This window comes from Hemicordylus capensis, chromosome 1, assembly GCF_027244095.1.
Source record: "Hemicordylus capensis ecotype Gifberg chromosome 1, rHemCap1.1.pri, whole genome shotgun sequence".
NCBI lineage: Eukaryota > Metazoa > Chordata > Lepidosauria > Squamata > Cordylidae > Hemicordylus > Hemicordylus capensis.
The window spans coordinates 373,141,645-373,159,872 of record NC_069657.1 but is presented as its reverse complement, the minus strand read 5'-3'; the positions used below and the strand labels follow the sequence as shown (position 1 = coordinate 373,159,872).

Genomic DNA, 18,228 nt, shown 5'->3' with positions numbered 1-18,228 from the left:
TATAATCAACATTAAAAACCATAAACACACCGAAAAACAATTAGAAAGATAAACAGATGCAAGAAAGTCTATTTTTAGTTTGGAAAAGAGGCAACTACGGGGAGACATGCTAGAGAGATATAAAATTATGCACAGTGTAGAGAGAGTGGACAGAGAGAAAATTTTCTCCCTCTCTCACAACACTAGAACCAGGGTTATCCCATGAAACTGAAGGCTGGGAAATTTAGGCCAATGAAAGGAAGTACTTTTTCACACAGTGCATAATTAATCTATGGAATTCTCTGCCATGGGATGTGGTGACAGCCACTAGTTTGGATGGCTTTAAAGAGGCTTAAATTTATGGAGTACAGATCTGGTGGCTGTAGGCCTCCTCCAGTCTCAGAGGCAAGATGCCTCTCAATACCAGTTGTAGGGAGGGGATCAACAGCAAGAGAGGGCATGTTCTCAGCTCTTGCCTGTGGGTTTCTCAGAGGCATCTGGTTGGCCACTGTGTGAAACAGGATGCTGAATTATATAAGCCTTGGGCCTGATCCAGCAGGGTTGTTCTTATGTTCTTACTGTCCACAAAAGGGAGCACACACCTGATGAACGTGGAAGCACCTGTGCCATTTGGAAGTGGCATATAATTAATCTATGGAATTCTCTGCCATTGGAATTCTATGGAATTCTCTGTGGTGCTGGAGTCTCTTGGGGCCCACTCATGTTAGAGGGACTAAGGGAGGGAGTTTGCCAAAGGCCTTCTGAAACCTGGAGTTGGCTCTGCTTAGCAACCAATGCTGTATGTAACATTTATACAATGACTCATTTCTTCTTTAATGTCATAAAATATAAATTGGACAGAATTCCAAGATCCCAAACCAACATTTTTCTATTTATCCTGTCCTGCTCATTCTCTTGTTTACCCAGACAAGCTCCATTTCTTAATGTTGCAGAAGTTTTTGTCAGAGGGCCCGGTGAAACAAAGTGTGACTGTTACTGGTGCCCCTTGCGTCTTGTAGCTACTGAGTGCTCTGTTTACTGAGGCAGGAGCTTTGAGGTCAGGCCTGGCTAGCTCAGCAAATACCTGAATAAGCCCATCCCCCAACCCTTTTCTAGCTTCACTTTGACTCATGTGGAAGGAATGTTCTCATAGCTAGGCCTTCACTAGCAGGGCTGTGCCTTAGCCCTCAACAGTTACTTGTCCATCACTTAATGAGTTCATACAGTCATCTAAGGCTGTACAGCTGTTCCAGTCTGGGAACAAGGATTTATGTATACATCGCCAAGCAAAGCCAGCCAGCCATTTTGGTATTCCTTATCTCACACCAGACTTTTTGTTATGAATTTGTTGCTTTCTTGAGCTTGTGGGAAACCATCAATTGCCTTATGCTTTTCAAGCCAACCCATCTCCTGCAAATAAAGATTTCCCACCATCCAATTCTCTGTACAAGCCTGCAGGTTTGCAACTGGGATGTGTTCGAAATGTGATCCTGCATCCGAATCATGGGCACATCCCTTTAAAAACAAGGGCTTACACAGCCCTTTTAAAGCACAGGACAGCAGATCCATACCTCCTCTGAGCACATGCGCAGCAGCCATGTGTGCGCCAGCGTTGTGCAGAGGCAGCTGGGAGATACCCCAACGGCATGCGGGCATAGCTGGGGGAATCACAGGTATTACGGCAACGGTGGTGACTGGAGGAGGAGAGCAGGTATGGAACTGCCATCCTCTGCTTTAAATGGGCTGTGCAAGTCCTCATTTTAAAATAGATGTGCCCATGATTCGGATGCCGAATCACATTCCAGCACATCCCTAGTCTGCAAGACAAAGGTGTTCTTTAGTTTTACTTAGAGAAATATCTCTTAAAAATGGATAGATTGCAGTTTCTTGTAAATTGTCTTTTGATCTACAAAATAGTAACCAAACTATTGGTTCAGTGTTTAACCATGATAGATATGATTGGTCTGAAAAGACCAGTGGGCTAGGAATGGAACCAAGCAGTCACTTCCATTAGCAATTAAGGGCTTACTTCTTAAGGGTCTATTTCCATGTTGATGGTGTTTCACAAGTCCTGAATGTTCCTTACCTCACACCAGACTTTTTGTTAAGAGTTTGTTGCTTTCTTAAGGTTGTGGGAAATCATTAATTGTGTTATGCTTTTTAAGCCAAGCCATTTCTTGCAAATAAAGATTTCCCCCTGCCCCACCATCCAGTTATCTGCACAAGTCTGTTCCCATGAAAGACAAAGGTGTATTTTTACTCTTTACTTTTCTTTTTTACATTTATATACCTCCCCATCCAAACGGCTCTGGGTGGTGCGCAAAAACAAAACCCCACAAAACAACATATTTAATTAATTCTTTGTGGGGAAAATATCTCGTATTCGGGCCAACTTAGACTCAGTCTCCACAATTACTTCAGTGTCTGATGTGGAGGTGTCCAGCAACTCCTCTTGTGTGGTTAAGTTGGATCAGTTCCAGTTTGTAACTCCTGAGGATGAGGACAAGCTGATTGGAAAAGTGCAACCCACCATCTGTCCTCTTGACCCTTGCCCGACATGGCTTATACTATCTAGCAGGGGGATTATTGGAGGAGGCCTGGTAGAGATCATAAATGCTTCTCTGAGAGAGGGAAGGATGCCTCCCTGTTTTAAGGAGGCAATCATTAGACCTCCTCTGCAGAAGCTTGCATTGGATACCTCAGAGTTAAGCAACTATAGGCCTGTCTTCAACCTTGCGTGGCTGGGCAAGGTAACTGAGAGGGTCATGGCCTTCCAGCTCCAGACAGTCTTGTAGGAAACTGATTATCTAGACCCATTTCAGACTGGCTTTCAGATGGGTTCTGGGGTGGAGACTGCCTTGGCTTGATGGATGATCTCCAATTGGAAATTGACAGAGGGAGTGTAACTCTGTTGGTCCTTTTGGACCTCTCAGCAGCTTTCAATGCTATCCACCAGAGTATCCTTCTGGAGCACCTGAGGGGGTTGGGAGTGGGGGGCACTGCTTTGCAGTGGTTCTGCTCCTACCTTTCAGGCAGGTTCTAGGTGGTGTATCTTAGAGACTGCTCTTCAAAATCTGAACTTTCGTATGGTGTCTCTCAGGGCTCCGTATGGTCTCTGATGTTGTTTAACATCTACATGAAACCGCTGGGAGAGACCATCAGGAGATTTGGTGCTGGGTGCTATCAGTATGCTGATGACATCCAAATCTATTTCTCCATATCAACCTCATCGGGAGAAGGCATAACCTCTCTAAATGCCTGCCTGGAGGCAGTGATGGGCTGGATGAGAGATAACAAACTGAGACTGAATCCAGATAAGATGTAGGTACTCATTGTGCGAGGTCGAAAGTTGGGAGATGAGTTTGATCTGCTTGTTCTGGAAGGGGACACACTTCCCTGGAAGGAACAGGTAGGCGGTCTGGGGTGCTTCTGGATCCGAGCTTCTCCTTGGTGTCCCAGGTTGAGGCAATGGCCAGAGGTGCCTTTTATCAGCTTCGGCTGATACGCCAGCTGTGTCCATTTCTTAAGGTAAATGACCTCAGAACAGTGGTACATATGCTGGTAACCTCCAGACTGTATTACTGTAATGCACTCTATGTGGGGCTGCCTTTGTATGTAGTCTGGAAACTACAGCTAGTTTAGAATGTGGCAGCCAGGTTGATCTCTGGGTCATCTCGGAAAGACTCCTGTATTGAAAGAGCAACACTGGCTGCTGATGAGTTTCCAGGCAAAATACAAGGTGCTGGTTATAACCTATAAAGCCCTAAACAGCTTGGGCCCTGGGTATTTAAGAGAATGTCTTCTTCGTCATGAACTCCACTGCCTATTGAGATCATCAAGAGAGGTCCATCTGCAGTTGCCACTGGCTCATCTGGTGGCTACTTGGGGATGGGCCTTCTCAGCTACTGCCCCCACATTTTGGAACGCGCTCCCTGTTAATATAACAGCCTCTCCATCTCTGACGATTTTTAAAAATTCTTTAAAGAAACATTTGTTCACCCAGGCTTTTAATTAAATACATTTTAATAGTTTTAACATTGTTTTAAAATATTGTTTTAAGGTTTTAAATTGTTATAATGTTTTAACTTTCTGTTGTCATTCATTTTAACCAATGCTTTAATTTCTCTGTTGTAATTTTTCTGTTTTAACTAATGTTTTAACTTTCTGGTTTTTTGTTGTAAACCATCCAGAGATGTATGTTTTGGGCGGTGTAAAAAATATGTTAAATAAATAATATTAAATTGGCCATTGCTGAAAGCCCTGTTCTCATTTCTTTTGACACCAGCAGGCACACCCTATTGTAACCACTGATGCTTCTGAATATAGTTTGGGTGCTGTCTTGACCGATCAAAAAGGGGACAGGGAACTTACAGTTGACTTTGCTTCCAGAATGCTTACTGCATCAGAGAAGATGTATTATGTCATTGAAAAAGAAGCTGTAATGTTTTAACTTTATGTTGTCATTTATTGTAACCAATGTTTTAATTTCTCTGTTTGTTTTAATTAATGTTTTAACTTTTCTGTTTTTGTTGTAAACTGCCCAGAAGTAAGTTTTGGGTGGTATATAAATATGTTAAATAAATAAATAAATAAATCCTTTTAAAAACAATCATTACAGAACAATTTAAAAACAACATTAAACCATTAACAATTAAAACATTTAAAACAGTTTAAAAACCCTGGAAGGCCAGGCCAAACAGGGCTCTCCCAAAGGTCAACAATGAACTCAAACTATGGATATCTGCTGGTAGTGCATTCCACAGCTGGGAGCAGCTACAGAGAAGGTCCGCCTCTGAGTTGCCACCAAATGAACCAGTGGTAACTGGAGACGGATCTCCTCAGATGACCTTAATGTGTGGTGGGAATCATGCAGAAGAAGGCGCTCTCTAAGGTAACCTGGACCTAAGCCATTCAGGACTTAAAGGTAATAACCAGCACTTCGTATTTTGTCTGGAAACATATCAGCAACCAGTTCAACTGCTTCGAAACAGGCATAATATGATCTCTCCAAGTTACCCCAGAAAACAATCTGGTTGCAGGATTTTGAAATAACTGAAGTTTCTGAACTATGTACGAAGGCAGCCCCACATAGAATGCATTGCAATAGTCAAGCCTGGAGGTTACCAGCTGATGCACCACTGTTTTGAGATAGTTCTTTTCAAGAAATGGACGCAGCTGTCGAATCAGCTGAAGCTGATGGAAAGCACTCCTGGCTATAGCCTCCACCTGAGATACCAGGATCCCTGGATCCAAGAGCATTCCCAAGCTATGTACCTGTTACTTCTGGGGGAGTGTAACCCCATCCAGGACAGGAAGATCTAACTCATCCCTCAAATTCCAATACTCCAAAATGAGCACCTCTGTTTTGCTTGGATTCAGCTTCAATTTGTTATCCCTCATCCAGCCCATTACTGTCCATAAACAGGCATTTAGGGAGTGAATGCCATTTCCTGATGATGATGATGATAAGGAGAAATAGATTTGGGTGTCATCAGCATACTGATAACACCCAGCACTAAATCTCCTGATGACCTCACCCAGCAATTTCATGTAGATATTAAAAAGCATTGATGACACAATGGAGCCCTGAGGGATATAACAGCTCCTGTTTCCAGGAGCAACTGTCACCAAGCTCCACCATCTGGAATCTACCCAAAAGATAGGAGCGGAACCACTGCAAAGCAGTGCCCCCTTTTCCCAACTCCCCCAGGTGATCCAGAATAATACCATGGTCGAGGGTATTGAACGCTGCCGAGAGATCCAAAAGAACCAGCAGAGTTGCATTCTCTCTGTCGATTCCCTGGTAAAGGTCATCCATCAGGTTGATCAAGGCTGTCTCAACCCAAAGCCAGCTCTAAAACCAGTTTTGAATTGGTCTAGATAATCAGTTTCCTCCAAAACTGCCACCACCCGCTCAATCACCTTGCCCAACCAAGGGAGATTGGAGACTGGCCTATAACTGTACATCACTAAGGGATCTAGGGAAGGCTTCTTAAGAAGCAGTCTAACCATTGCCTCCTTCAAACAAGGAGGCATCCTACCCTCCCTCAGTGATGAGTTAATGATATTAACTTGGCCATCACCAACAACCTCCCTGCTAGATAGAAGCAGCCAAGTTGGACAAGGATCCAGAGAACAAGTGGTAGTCTGCACTGCCCCAAGCAGCTTGTCCACATTCTCAGGAATCACAGATTGAACAAAGGAAGCTGACATATACTGAGTCAGAACATTGGTCTATCTGGCTCAGTATTGTCTTCACAGACTGGCAGTGGCTTCTTCAGTGGTTGCAGGCAGGAATCTCTCTCAGCCCTATCTTGGAGATGCCATGGAGGGAAGTTGAAACCTTCTGCTCTTTCCAGCGTGGCTCCATCCCCTGAGAGGACTATCTTACATATTATTGAAACAGATCCAATCTAACACTGCAAGAGGGATTGCTTGACACTCCCTTCATAGACTTTGCAGAAATAGTGGAGTCCAAGTCAGTCCGAATACAGGAGATTTTATCTGCAAAGAACCATTAAAAGTGTCACAGCAGAATGTTTTTGGGGACTGATTTAAGACAGAAGGAGCAGAAATTAAACTCCTTACAACCCAGGATAGCTCTGCTGAATGTGAACTTGCAGATGCAATGTGTGCAGACCAAAATACTTACATTGGTGAAGTATCTCTTTTTTTCTTGAGAGAACAGATAGTTTGTAGTTCCGTGTAAACTGGAAAATTACCTTTCAATCTGCAACACAGTAATCAAAATGATCAGCTCAATGTTTAACCATGATAGGTGTCTTCTGTTATTAGTTTGAAAAGTCCAGTGGGCCAGAAAAGAAATAAAGTAGCAATTTTCTTTGGCAAGAAAGGACTTACCTCTTGAGAACTTACCTCCATGATGGTGGTGACCACCTATGATCTCTGAACAGTGCATCAATGTGTATCATAGGACTTTTTGTATGAGTTCTTTGCTTTCTTAAACTGATTGAAAATAATGCATTTCATTTCCTGCTAATAAAAGTACATTATGATGGTGTTACTTCTCATTGTATAGAAAAGAAACCAAAAGGCTACTTTTTAAAGCAATAAAGCACTTAGCTATGTGTTAGTGATGTTTTTCGCTTCCCTTTTTCTGAAACAGTGCAACAAGTTATGTTCCTTGCCTTGCATCACAATTTTTATGAGTTTATTTTCTTAAACTTGGCAGAATCTATTATTTTTAAAAAACCTTTCCAGGTTTCAATTTTAAACCCAGACTCATCACCAATAGCTACATTTCTATGCCAAAACTTTTGCCCCCCAGAGGTGACCTGGATCATTTGAATTTTGGAAAAAGTATAAACTACACATATAATTTGCTATTAAAGAATGGTAAATGTTTATCTATGCAATTTATAGAAAACAGAACAAACAACCCACACCTACCCTGGTTGGAATACCATCAGATCAGTCATTTTTAAAACAAAGTATGATCACCCTGAATAGAGCCTGTATGGCTTCTGAGAAAATAACAAAAAGATACTTCTTACCTGGCAGCCTTTACCACTCATTTGTATAGTTAAAAGGAGCACAAGTTTGCCATGATTATCCCACCTATTTTTGAGATACAAGGAGGAGAGCCAAGCTGCCCCTGTGAGATGCTGCTTCTCTTCATGCATCTTCCACACCTGGATGGTTAAAGCTTGGTGACAGAGCTTTAGCTATCACCAAGGAGATAATGAGATCATCATAACAGATGCTCAACTGTTATGATGCTCAACAGCCACAGGCAATGTCAGAATTGCCACCTGCAGAGGTGGGGGCAAAGTGTCATCCTTAAGCACTAGAGACAAATGTAGCTGGTGAGCATCTATCTACACTACAACAAACACATACATGTTTAATACCAGTCCTATCCTGGGAGTTCGAGTTTGGAGAGAATGCTGATAATTGTTAAGAGTTATTGATTTTTTTTAGTTTCCCATTGATCCCTATGGGGAAATTATCTGATGGGGCCCATGTTCAATTCTTGCACACAGGCCCCTTCCAAGCTTGCTACTCCACTGGCTCCCTGGACACTTAAGTCTGCACATTAAGAAGGTCACCTCTACCCTTCAGATCCTCAAGGCCTTTCCTGAAGCCTCACCTGGTCAAGCAAGGCATGTTCTTAACACATCTAGACTGGCGCTGAGAATACAATATTTTTATTGCTTTCTTGGTCTGCAGCAGGGCTGCTCAACTTCGGCCCTCCTGCAGATGTTGGCCTACTTTCCCCATAATCCCTGGCTATTGGCCACTGTGGCTGGGGATTATGGGAGTTGTAGTTCAAAAACGGGGTGGGTGGGTACATTGAGTAGGCCTGGTCTACAGCAAAGCTTCTCCCTTCTGGAAGAAACTGCTTTACCTATAGTTCTGGCTACAAATTTAGAATTATGATTCATAATGAAAGGAGGGTTTTCGCACAGATGACTTCTAAAGTCCAGTATGATGCCTGTATGTTTTCCCACGTGGAACAATTTAAACTGGAGAAATGATGCAGGAATAGTTAAACATCCTCCCACTATGTTCCTTCCCTGATCTGATTGGATCTCCCACTCTGCTGCTTTGAACTAGGGAAAAATATCCCTATATATCTGATCACAGATCTCCAGGCATCTCATCTAGTTTGGCCCTAACAATCTCTTTCTTACCTCTTGCTGTAAGACATTAGTCACAATCAAGAAAGCTTTAAAAAAAAAAAGCATACCTAAGCCACTGAGGGGGCTCTTAGTTGGGCTGAACACACTTGTGTGTATGTGTCTGCCAATTTGAGACGTCTCATGTTTTCACTCTGCAATAGTAGTCTTCTGTGCCACATCAGAAATCATTTTCAAAACTTCCCTGAATTTTAAAAGCAACTTTCCATGCACTGTGGGGAACTGCTGTTTGTGGGAAACCAAAGTCTCCTGGACATGCTCAGAACTAGTTTTGCAGTTGATGGTGGCGAATATGTTGAGGCAAGTTCTGCTGAATCCAGAGGGCTTCCTTCTATGTATAGTTTTAGGGCAGTGCTTCTCAACCGGTGCTGTCAGTACCACTGGTGGTCATTCACAGTAGAGCTGGTGGGCCTTCACCTCACTGTCATGGTGACATAGCACTGCTCTGTCTGGCCAACCCTGCTGGAAGTGGAGATGATGGTGTGGCACTGCATGGGCAGTTGGAAATGGAGTTCCAGGGCATCGACCTTTTGCACCAACTATCCTAACGTCCACTAGGGGCATTGGGAGTAGAGACAGTGAGTAAGGGTCTCCCTATCTGTCCCTACTCTATGACCCCTGAATTGACTCTGCAGCACTTTCTGTGCTGAGTTACAATCCTTCCTTTCCTCTTAGAGAGTAGATGGAAACATCTATCTATCTCCTTACCTATTCATGATGTAGTCCTTTAGATTAGGATTAGGTCTTTCCTATCCAAGTGTACTTAACCAATATTTATTTATTTATTTATTTATTTATTTATTTATTTATATTTTTAGACTGCCCTTACAGAATAGCTCAGGGCAGTTCACAAACATGATAAAACAGTTAAAATCAATCGATCAGGAATAAAAATTTTAAAATACAATAAAACAGCTAAAAATAAAACTATTCAAAACCTTATAAAAACCCGATACATTGAAAACTCTTTAAAACAATTAAAAAACCCCGGAAGGTCAGGCCGAACAGGTAGGTCTTTAGGGCTTTCCTAAATGCCAAGAAAGAATTCAAATTACGGATTTCTGCAGGGAGCACATTCCACAATCTAGGAGCGGCTACAGAGAAGGCCCACCTCTGCATCACTACAAGACGAGCTGGTGGCAACTGGAGCCGGACCTCCTCAGATGAACTTAGCATGTGGTGAGGATCAGACCAAAGAAGGTGCTCTCTAAGGTAACCTGAACCTAAGCTGTTCAGGGCTTTAAAGGTAATAACTGTCATGCCCTCGATCTCCGACAGCGAGGAGGAAGGGGAAGCTGTCAACTTTCCAGTCGATGCAGGAGTGTCTTGAGGGGCAGAGTATAGAATACTGAGGGGCTGTCAGTATTCATGAAACAGCTGTGGATAATGACTCTGAGCAGGCACAACAACCTGAGGCAGCAGAAATCGTGAAAGACCAATTGGAAAAAGAGCTATGTAACCAACCCCCTGCTGACCCCCCAACAGCGGCGTGTCACTAGACGCAGGGATCAATTAGAGACTCTTAGGAAAAGCAAACGCCTATTGCAGAGGGCTGATAAGCCTTAAATCCCTGCCAGCTGGGAGCTCTCATGGCTTGCACTATATATCACGTGGTCAGCCGGCTACTCCCTGCTGAAAAACAACATTCGTCACTATATGTCGACAGCGTGCAGCCAAGTCCGGTCGAGACCCTGACAATAACCAGCACTTTGTATTTTGCCTGGAAACGTATCGGCAGCCAATGCAGCTGTTTTAGAACATACGTAATATGGTCTCTCCGAGTTGCCCCAGAGACCAGCCTGGTTGCCACATTTTGAACTAACTGAAGTTTCCGAACTACATACAGAGGCAGCCCCACATAGAGTGCATTACAGTAGTCAAGCCTGGAGGTTACCAGCTGGTGCACCACTGTTCTGAGGTCATCCTCCTCAAGGAATGGACGCAGCTGTCGGAGCAGCCTAAGCTGATAAAAAGCACTCCTGGCCACAGCCTCCACCTGAGATACCAGGGTGAAGTCTGAATCCAGGAGTACCTCCAAGCTGCACACCTGTTCCTTCCGGGGGAGTGTAACACCAACCAGCACAGGGAGATCTAACTCATCCCTCAGATTCTGAGCCCCTACAATGAGCACCTCCATCTTGCTTGGATTCAGCTTCAATTTGTTATCCCTCATCCAGCCCATTACTGCCTGCAGGCAGGCATTTAGGGAATTAACGCCATTTCCTGCTGAAGCAGATGAAACAGAGTAGTAGATTTGGGTGTCATCAGCATTCTGATGACACCCAGCACCAAATCTCCTGATGACCTCACCCAGCGGATTCATGTAGATATTGAAAAGCATTGGTTACAGAATGGAGCCCTGAGGGACTCCATATAGCAGCTCCAGTTTTGAAGAGCAACTGTTACCAAGCTCCACCATCTGGAATCTACTCGAGAGATAGGAGCGGAACTACTGCAGAGCAGTGCCTCCTATCCCCAACTCTTCCAATCAACCCAGAAGGATACCATGGTCAATGGTATTGAACGCCGCTGAGAGATCCAAGAGAACCAACAGAGTCACAGTCCCTCTGTCGCTTCCCCAGTATAGGTCATCCATCAGGCCGACCAAGGCTGACTCAATCCTATAGCCCGCTCTAAAGCCAGTTGGAAATGGTTCTAGATAATCAGTTTCCTCCAAAACCGCCTGGAGCTGGTCAGCCACCACCCTCTCTATCACCTTGCCCAACCAAGGGAGATTAGAGATTGGCCTATAACTATCCATCGCCGAGGGATCCAGGGAAGGCTTCTTAAGAAAAGGTCTAATTATCGCCTCCTGCAAGCATGGAGGCACTTTACTGTCCCTCAGCAATTCATTTATGATATTCAGAAGGCCTCCTCGAATAATCTCCCTGCTAGATCGAAGCAGCCAAGTTGGGCAAGGGTCCAGAGAACAAATGGTGGACTGCACCACTCAAAGCAGCTTGTCCACATCCTCAGGAATCACAGATTGGAACTGATCCAACCTAACACTTCAAGAAGGATTGCTGGACACCTCCTCCATAGACTCTGCAGAAAAAGTGGAATCCAAGTCGGCCCGAATACAGGAGATTTTATCCGCAAAGAACCCACTGAGGGCATCACAGCAGGATACTTAGTATTCAGTTCTACAAGAATCTCCATGTGTCTTCTCTAAATAGCTGCGACAACTAAACCACCCTCTGCAACCTACTCTGTAACTTGCGTGTGTGCTCTCTTCCTTAGTGCTCTGCTGTTTACCTGCAGGGGGTAAAAGTAACAACCCCCAATACTGGCAGCAAGCTATGGGTTACTGTGGCCCTGACCCTTCCAAAGGGGTACAGGTGGGCAAGGAAGGAAAGAAGCTTGAGAACAGAGGAGAGTTCAGGAGGCAGCAACAACAACAACAACTGTAGAAGCCTCTCCCTCGCTACAGGGAGAATTGTGTGGCAAGCTGCACACTTCTATGCACAGCAGCCATCTCTGGTGGCAGTGGTACTAACCACAAAGGTGCTACTTGGAAAAGTGGTACTTGCCGAAACAAAAAACAAAAACCTGAAAAGTCCTGTTCTAGGATTAGAGTTGAAATGAATTAACAGGATGTTTTCATTTCTTTCAAAATCTTAATTATACAGAACTATTAGTGGAATGCAGCATATTGTTATGTGGGTAGAGGGGCAGAATCCAGAAGCACCTGGGATATTAATATCACTTATTTACAATTATTTGCACATTTCCCCATAAAGTTCAATGGAGGGGCTGCTTCTGTGGGTTGGCATCTTTACCATCTCCCAATAAAGGTACTGGTCTTCCTGCCTCCATCCTCTGAAGGGAACAGGCTAGACTATGTCATCAAGAACCAGAAGACTCTGCCATATACACACACACACACACACACACACACACACACACACACACACACACACACACATATATTCCCACATTTGCACCTTTTTGTGCATTTGATTGTAAGCTGCCTTGTAAGCCAATCTTGGCTGAAAATCAGGGTAACTATGAATTAGAAAAACTTGTGCTGCAGCTCCAGCTCCTGGTCTGCCCATCTCAGCCAAACACCATCACGACCAGATTTGGATTCTGGGATAGAATCTTGGCTTTTAAAATCAGCCCACCGGGACAAAGCTGTAAGGTTTTAAGCCTTGGGATCCAGCTTTACTGCCACTGATCAGTCAATTACAGATGACAAAAATAGAATATAAGCCAAGGAAGGCGATCTAGACAGATGGTCCAAGAAGCAGCAACGTAACTTGGGCAGCTGGACCATCCGAAGTTCAGCAGTCACTTCTCTATGTATTTTTCCATATGAGCAAATTCTTCCAACATAGGTGAGGAATGGTATTCATCTTTTAACTGCCTGCTTTGGGAACACAAACTGCTAGAGAATGCCAGCAAGTGCCTGACCCTCCTCAGTCTTTGACTGTCAGAAAGCCATAGCAATTAGACACCCTTAGAAAAATGGCCTGTCAGAAGATTAAATGAATGTTTGTCTGAGTCCAGCCCAAATGGTTTTAAAAGTCATGAGTTCACTTTCATGAACAGTCCAGAGGAGATGAATGTTAACAGGCCATGAAAAACAAACTAGCATGCCCATTAAAGCTAAAAGAATAATTCATAATGAATCACTTGCTGAATGTTACCTCTTGTTCTGTTTGTGGGGTGGGGGGGCAGTCTGGATGCATTAGAATTCTGGTGTTGAGAAATGGCATTTGAAGATTTTTTCAAGAACAACAACAACAACTCACTCTTCAGCATTTGGTATCCTAGTGATTAGGTAGGTACTGGTAATCCTTTCAGTGTAGGAATCTAAATATATGTTATGTGCAAATGTGTGTAATGGAGCCCTGATGCTGGAAAGAAAGAAAAGAAACGAAAAGAAAAGAAAAGAGGAAGGAAGGAAGGAAGTTTATTCTAAGCATTGTGTCCCACTGCTCTAGTGGAGGAGTGCAGCCCACTCCCATTCAAAAGCATCCCCTTACTCCAGAATTTTCTAATAAAAAGGAAGAAAGCTAGAAGGGGAAATGAATAGACAAAGAAAGAAACAACAAGAGAGGGAAAGGAAGGAAGGAACGAGGGAAGAAAAACTAAGGTGCTTTGCAAAGAATGGGAGTCAGTCAGTCAGTCAGTCAGTGTGTTTTATGTATTTTTAATGGGTTATTAAATTTTTAAATAGATATTATATTTATATGTATATTATCTGTAATTCTGTATTTTAATTATGTACTGTTTTAATTTTTGAGCTCATCTGTTCCTTTTAATTTTAATTATGCATTGTCTGAATTATATTGTAAACCGCTCTGATATTATTTTAATGAAAAGCAGTATATAAATCAGACAATAAATAAATAATGAGGCAAGGTGAGGCAGTTGCCTCACGCAGCAGATTGTTGAGGTACCAGCCGGGTGGCATCATCGGAGAAGCACTTCAGGACTGCCCTGACCCTTGCAAACTTTCCAAGGAGCACCTCACCTCATACTACTTTCAAAGCTTGCAAGAAGGAGAGAAAAGAAGGCGATGGGCAACCTTCCCTATTCCCTGCCCCCATCCCCCATGCATTTTCAAAACTTGCAGGGATTGGTTTTGAAAAGGGCTTGGTCCTCCACCAGGGAGGCATTTTGTGACTTGTATCTGGCAACACAATACTTTGGAAATTTCTAGAAACATTATCTTCAATGCAGGAGAAAACCTACCCAAAGCACATGGTAAGATCTTGTTAAAATCTCATCACATGCAAAAATCAAAATGAGCAGGGGGGTTGCCAGTAAAAAAAAACATTTCCTTGCAAGGTCTTGCTTGATTTTTAAATTTTTATTTGTTTGCCAGTACTGTAGAACTCATAGTGGATAAAAATAATTTATGGCTGGAGGCTGAGCCTGGGAAAAGTAATTTGTGGTGCTTTGTTGCTTGGAAGATGTCATGCATCTGTGAAAAAATCCTACATAGCTCTTGCTAATAAATCTATCAGTTTCAAAGATAAGTTTACCCACTAGGACGGGCATTCCAATTTGCCACTCAAATTTTCTGAATTTTTCTTTATATGACTAATCAGAACCCCCCCTTTTAAAGCCATGCACTCCTCACACTAAAGGCATCACACTAGGGGCATCACTGCCCCGAGATTGTAGAATGCGCTCCCTGCTAGGATACGATCCTCCCCATCTCTGGCAATTTTTAAAAAACACCTGAAAACCCATCTTTTCGCCCAAGCTTCTCAGCTTCCTAATATTTTTGGGTTTTAATTTCTGGTTATTTTAAAATTGTTAAATTGTTTTTAAGTTTTTGTATATGGTTTTTAACTGGTTTTATGTTATTGTAAACTGCCCAGAGATGAAAGTTTGTGGCAGTATACAAATTTGATAAATAAATAAATAAATAAATAAATAAATAAATAAAAAATTAAATCACACTAGGGGCCTCATACTAGGAGCTAGTCTTGTGGTAGTAAGCATGACTTGTCCCCTTAGCTAAGCAGGGTCTGCCCTGGTTGCATATGAATGGGAGACTAGAAATTTGAGCACTGTAAGATATTCCCCTCAGGGGATGGAGCCGCTCTGGGAAGAGCAGAAGGTTTCAAGTTCCCTCCCTGGCTTCTCCAAGATAGGGCTGAGAGAGATTCCTGCCTGCAACCTTGGAGAAGCCGCTGCCAGTCTATGAAGATAATACTGAGCTAGACAGAGCAATGGTCTGACTCAGTATATGGCAGCTTCCTATGTTCCTATAGTTGGATGGGCAGTGGTCCAGGGATAGGCCACCATCACTATTCTCTCCCTGCCCCCTTGCTGCTGCTTGCTGCTGCCTTCCCCACCCCATCCACCGCATGCACAAAGGTGTGCACTGGCCATGCACCTCACTCCTGCATCCCCAGAACTAGGAAGGAAAGCCTGGCAACCCCTTACCCTCTTTAGCCAGTGAAGTGCTTGTTTCGTGCCGGTTGGATGAAAGGAATTATCCATCCAGTGCAAAACAAGAACTTCAGGGATTAGAGAGGGCGAGGGGGCTGCTGCACCTTCCATCCTTCCCACTGCCTGCCCAGACTCTACAGTGGGGGCGGGGGGGGGGAGGAACAAGGTGACAACAAGGTGGGCAACATGGAGGTGGGCAGAGATGTCACCACAGCTACAGCAGGGTGGGGATGGTGGCGGCGGCGGAGGGGGCAGAAATGAAGGCAATGTCCCTATGGGTGTGCCTCACATTTTACATTTCATGCAGTTTCTATAAGGAGTTTATACTCTTGGTTTATATAGACAGTTCCTCAAGCTTTTTGTTAGTGACCACTCCTACTTGATGGTGCCCTTGGGGCATTTCAGTTGAAATTACACATGCATGAGCAACTCTAAGCCAGCCAGCCTCTTTTCCCTGGTTGACTTGTGGTCTCCATGTAGCTATAATTGAGCAGATGGGTTCAAAGAACCCGGGGCCCCCAGCTCCACCCCCTCCCTATTTGCTTCATTATCCGAGGGGTTGCTGGAGAGAGGGGTGCACCCTCCCTGTGGGAAGGCCAGGGGCGTAGCTCGGGGAGAGGGGACCCGTGTTCCCTAGCTACGCCTCTGGCCCTCCCACAGCAACAGATCCAGACAACTGTGGTAGTGGTAGTAGTAGTGATACAATAAGACACGTTGTAAATGCAACTACTGTTTCTGTGGCTAGAGTACTTAATCTGAACCTAGGGGGGTGGAGGGCCATGGGGCACGGGCCCCAATGAATCGCACAGGGCCCTGAATCTCATCAGCCACCTCCCTCCTTTGTGACCTCTTTCGGAAAGTGCGTGCAGCAGTGGAGGCATCTGCCAGAGCATGGGAGAGCTAATAGCCTCACCTAGCTCTGTGCAGCTTTAACCTCCATACATGCTGTCTTATAATACTGTATTAGAGACTTTTAAAAACATATGTAGTGATTCTTGGAGAGGTATGATTTTGTTAATTATCAAAAGGGGGGTTGTGGCGAGGGCTCTGAATCTTTGAAGCACCCAGCAACACCCCTTGCATGAACCTCTGAATATTGGGCTCAAATCTTTGTATATTCATAAACCTACTAGGAGGTCTTAAGGAACTGACCAGTTCCCAGCCTCAGTTTTCACCATCTGTAAAATGGGAAAACAATATAAGCTGCAGAGTTTAAATGAAGGTGTAGGGTGATTGATTACACAGGCTGTTCAGCTACACTCTGTATAAACTGCCAGGAGCTTTTTCAGATGGCAACTTTACTATGACTTTAGTTTGGGAAGGTGGTTGTGCATTCACTTATTGGCCAGATTTATCCTGAAGTCCGTGTGATATTTCGGAGAGCACTTCACACATGCTTTCGGTCCCCCCCCCCACCGCCTATATTGGAACCTAGCCCGATTTATGTCCAGAGTAAAAAAAAACCTTTCTGCATCAGAGTATCCATTATGCCCTGAACTTGCAGTAAAACCTCATGGTAGACCCGCAGGAAAGCCTGCTGTCTGAAATGCCTCTGGGGATTTAAAACACAAGATGCTAGCAACAAAACCTATGTGCCTTATTTTCCGTGCCACTTTAGTAGCTAGCTGGAAGGGGAAGTCCACTGCCGATGGCCAGAGTATGATATTTCAGCTATTAATTCAGCATGGGTCACAGGGGCGTAGCAAGGTTGGAGTGGGCCCAGAGACAAGATTTTAAAATGGGCCCGCCCCCACCAAAGTCCAGGGCCTCCGCACACCCCAGGCCCCCAAGGATTTAAGTCTGATATTCCAAAATAAGTATGCTGCCTGCAAATACATTTCACTGAATACACACACACACATCACAATATATAGTGATATACATTGAGTACTATACATTTGTATTACTTTTAATGCCTAGAACACACTAGAAAGATGAATTATTAAAATGGGCCCCTCGCTGCAGATTAGCAAAGGAGACTTTCAACCATGCAGGGTGAGCCTATGTTTGTTTTCTCAGAATTCTGAACAAATTCAGTCAAGTTTGATTGCAGGAGGTTTTTCACAGGAGGCTTTTAAAGCCCTTTAAGACACATCTCCTCTGGAATGGAGGTGCTGCATTCACATGTTGGCCAGATTTACCCTGAAGTCCCTGCAAGTTATTGGGGAGCAGTTCACACACAAGAAAAAGAAAATAAAAGCACCACACATGCTTCACAGTTCTCACTCAGACCTTCTGGGTTGCAAAACAACTTGAACATAAGTGCATTTATAAATGAATGAATGAATAAATAATATTAATAAAATACTGTTCCAGAAGTTTTTGCAATTTTCTGCCATGAAACAAGCCACTTATAGGACTTTTTAGATAGTTTTTTTTAAGTCAGCAAATTTTCCAAGCTGTTTCAAAATAAATATTCAGAGACTTCTCAGTCCCTCCCCCCCCCATATCCAAGCCCTATGGCAAGCAGATCCCTATATATGGGGGGGGGGGGCGGGAAAGGTAACCACAAAAAGGAGTTCACACTCTACCTGGCAAATGCTGGTCTGGGTTAAGCAGGGCAGCAAGGGGTCTCCTGCTGCAGAGAACACTCTGGCTGCCTCCTCCTTCCTGGCTTGCTTGGGCCCTACTCGAGTTCAGGCTTCACTGCGGCCTACACGGAGGCCTCCGTGGAAGC

At 43.9% G+C, this 18,228-nt stretch overlaps 1 long non-coding RNA gene across 2 annotated transcripts in view; it reads right to left on the bottom strand.

The window, feature by feature from the left end:
• LOC128344906 (uncharacterized) overlaps positions 1-18,228 on the bottom strand; it is a 20,889-nt gene extending 2,661 nt beyond the window's left edge. The window contains exons 1-3 of one of the 2 annotated variants that reach the window (XR_008316117.1): positions 18,083-18,228; positions 6,856-6,975; positions 6,632-6,709 (exon numbers count right to left, since the gene is read on the bottom strand). This is a non-coding gene — a long non-coding RNA (uncharacterized LOC128344906). Of the gene's footprint in view, positions 1-6,631; positions 6,710-6,855; positions 13,842-18,082 lie in introns of those variants that run through there. The other variant, XR_008316119.1, reaches the window with a different exon arrangement.